At 40.1% G+C, this 3,817-nt stretch overlaps 1 long non-coding RNA gene across 1 annotated transcript in view; it reads left to right on the forward strand.

The window, feature by feature from the left end:
- LOC148902111 (uncharacterized) overlaps positions 1-2,826 on the forward strand; it is an 8,710-nt gene extending 5,884 nt beyond the window's left edge. The window contains exon 3 of the long non-coding RNA XR_016114243.1: positions 2,200-2,826. This is a non-coding gene — a long non-coding RNA (uncharacterized LOC148902111). The remainder of the gene's footprint in view (positions 1-2,199) is intronic.
- Positions 2,827-3,817: the final 991 nt, after the last annotated feature.

Below are 3,817 nucleotides of genomic sequence, written 5' to 3' on the forward strand. Positions count from 1 at the left end.
TAAACTGCATTTGTTCCACAACCCCAACCAACGCAGTTAGATGTCCTATTTATTGTCTTCCTTTTTTTTTTTTGGTCCACGAGCACCCACGTCCAGGTGAAAGGACTCTTCCAGACCTCGTCTAGAGGAGGCGGGTGGCGCTTTTGTTAGACTTTCAAGAACGGGCCCAGTTAATTTTTTACAGGCCGCCAACAATATGGCCTTTCTTCCTGTGGGGAATGGGAGCCATATGGAGGCGCCGTTACTGTACCTGCGCCCTCGCACAGACGCCACATTGTACTGTACAATGGCGACGGAGAACACGATGGCGCAGGAAGTGTTGTGTGTGTGTGTATGTGTGTGTGCGCAGTTTGACACCCTTTTTAATGTGATTTCTTCTTCTTGTCGGCCTGATGTGAAACGCGCAAGCAGATGTCCCGCCGGCTTGGAACCTGATGATGAAAGCGTAGAAGAGGGGTGAGAGGGGTGGGTACACGACGTTCCCAACTTATGATAATAAGGTGCTACTTTATGGTTGCGGCACGGGTCAAAGGTGCTCAAAGAAGGGATTTAGTCACTCGCTGATGCTCAACTAATCAATATTTTTTATTGCCGTCGTAAATCCAAAAAGACGTCGCGTAAAAGGGGGTGTACGTTCATGACGCATCGCTGAATTGAAATCTATTTGTTTGGCTCCTCCGGTCCAAATATGACATAATTTCTTTATGACTCCAAAAGTCCTGCTCGCCGGCCGCCATGGCAACTAAGTGCCGTCGCCGTATGATGGATGGACGCTGCAGAGAGGCGCGCTGAGGGCGGGGACACTCTTCGGCGCGTCAAACTCGCTCCTTGGAGGTCACGACGTAGTGGTGACATCAACGGCGTGTCGGGCGAGGGTTAATGGGCGACGGCGACGCAAGCGCCATTTGTTTGGAGAGGTCACGTGACTTTGGGATGTGTTTGAATTCAGGTGGAGGAGACTCATTTGCATTTCCATACTCACCTATTTGCTGTTTTTGATAAATGAAATGTTTTTTTTTTTCTTCTGGAAAACATGCAACAGAATAGCTTTTTTTTCAGGTGAATATCAAACCTCCAAACGTGATGACATTACGTTATGTCAGCTACCCCCCATCTTTGCTTGCATCGGAAAGTATAGAGGCGCTGCCTGTTGTGTCTTCCTTGCGCATGTGGAAATATGTTTGCGATTAACGTGGTCATCATTCATGGTCGCATGCCACTGGTGGTTTGTGTCCACACGTGCACACACACACACACACACACACACACACACACACACACACACACACACACACACACACACACACACACACACACCAAAAAGTTATGACAGAAGAAGTCTAATTCTTCGGTCCTCACCACAAACAGCTATTTAGCGTGTGTGAGTTCCTTGCTCTCACAATGCTGACTTTTATTGCCGATTGTTTTTCACTTTATAAACCATTTCCCACACTGTCAGCCATTTCTGAAAATGGCGGATGGCGGTCTGAGTGAAGGACGCGTCTCGGCGCCCGGAACGCTCACGTTTGTCGGCGGCATGCTCGATGATTGAGTCCGTTTGTTGGTCGGCGGCGCGCAGGAAGGAAGCTCCTCGGCCCCCGCGGCCTTGGAGGAGGAGGAAAAGAGGGAGGAATGTGCGAGGAAATGAGAAAAGAACTCTGAGATGAAAGTCGCGAGAACAAACATGTCGGTCGAAACGATTTTGGACAGGCCGCCCGCTCGTCCTCCCGCCCGGATTAAGACCAAGACTTGACCGTCCAAATCACTTCATCACTCCGAGCTTCGACGGCAGCTTGGAAAATGTCAAATATGAAAGACCAAAGTTCTCATTTCCTCCCGAAATAGTCTTACGCGGAATGCTAATGATTCGTTTTAGCCTCGGGGAGGGGCGGAAGAGGAGTAGGGTGGGATGAGGGGAGGGTGGTGGGGGCAGTCAATAGCTGCATTCAAAGGTTTCATAAAGCGAGGCTCAACTTGATTCTTTGACCTCTTTTGATACCTCGCCGATGTCACGTGACCTCTACGACGACCTCAAAACGTGTCCACTTTGACCGTCTCATCCCGCGCTCGGTCCTCTTTCATTTCCTCCTTCTTGGTCGCGGCGAAAATCAACATCAGACAGATGCGCGCAAAACAAGACTTTGGCAAAAGTGTTTACGCCCCCCCCCTCCCCTCTTGTCCCCCCCTTTCTCCCAACAGAATCCACATGTGCCTTTGACTCGTTCCCACGTGGGGAGGATGTGCCACGCTATGGTTTCAACCCATGTCAGGTCAGCACTTTTCTTTCCATTCACTTGAGTGAGATGTCTCTCTCACACACGCACGTGCACACACTCCCAAATCCCGCCGCCATCAGCTCCTGTGTAGCGTGACCACGCCAATCATATCCGCGAACGACTTTCATGCGAACATGTTTCACTTTGGTGACATTCAACTGTCACCAAGCCCCACCCAATTAAGTCAATCATGGACCAACCCCACATATTTATTTATTTGTAAAGTAATGTATTCATTTTTTTTATGAATTTCTATTTGGTTATTTATGTATTCATTTATTTTTTTTAAATTTATTTCTGTATGATTCCCATAGTTATTTATTTGTGTAGTTATTTATTTATTTATTTATTTGTTCATTAATTTTTTTCTATTTATTTCTGTATTCATTTATTCAGTTATTTATTTATTTATTCACATATTTTTTCATTTGTGTAGTCATTTATTCATTTATTTATGTTTGTATTTGTTCATTTATTTTTCAATGTGTTTATCTATGTATTCATTTATTCCATTGTTTATGTCTGTCTGTATGTATGTATGTATGCATGTATGTATGTATGTGTTTAATTATTCCCATATTTATGTATTTGTGTAGGCATTCATTAATTTATAATAATAATAATAATAATAGTACATTTATTTCAAGCGCCTTTCAAAGCTCTCAAGGACACTTTACAGTCACAAGCAAGCATAGATACAATAATAAATATAATACAATTATAAGTAGAAACAACAGATAAGCTACACAGAAAATGCGATTTTAAATGGGTTTTGAGATGGGATTTGAAGGTGGGAAGAGAATCGATGTAACGAATGTTGGGAGTGTCCAGAGTTTTACTTATGTACATTATTTGTTCATTTATTTTCTATTTTTTTATTTATGTATTCATTTTTTCACTCGTTCAATTATTTATGTATTTAGATATTCGCATATTTATTGTTATATGTTAATGTATATGTGTATTTATTTGTTCATTTATTTTTCTATCTATTTATGTATTCATTTATTCAGTTGTGAATTTATTTATTCACATATTTATTTGTGTGGTTATATATTTTGTGGGACGAATAAAGGTATTCTGATTCTGATATTCATGTTTTATGTATTTATGTGTTCATTTATTTTTCTATATTTATGTATGTATTCATTTATTTATTCATTATTTTATTTATTCACATATGTATTAATTTCTGTAGTCAAGTATTCATTTATTTATTCATTCTTTTGTTTATTCACATATGTATTTATGTTATTTATTCATTTATTTATGTATTTATTTATGTATTTATTTGTTCATTTATTTTTCTATTTGAACTTTTTTTATCAATGTATCTGTTTATTTGTTTATTTATTCACACATTATTTTCTTTTTATGTAGCATTTATGTTTATTTGTTTGTGTAAGTTATTTATTTACATATACACATTTTGTTTTTTGTAACATTTATTTATGTATGTATTTATTTTTGAGGGTAATCATTCATTTACCCCAACATTTTGTGTCACCTAAAAAAATTTGGGTCGGTCCCTTTTGCGCCAG

Source organism: Hippocampus bargibanti, linkage group LG02 (genome assembly GCF_051943395.1).
Source record: "Hippocampus bargibanti isolate YZ-2025 linkage group LG02, ASM5194339v1, whole genome shotgun sequence".
Classification (NCBI taxonomy): Eukaryota; Metazoa; Chordata; class Actinopteri; order Syngnathiformes; family Syngnathidae; genus Hippocampus; species Hippocampus bargibanti.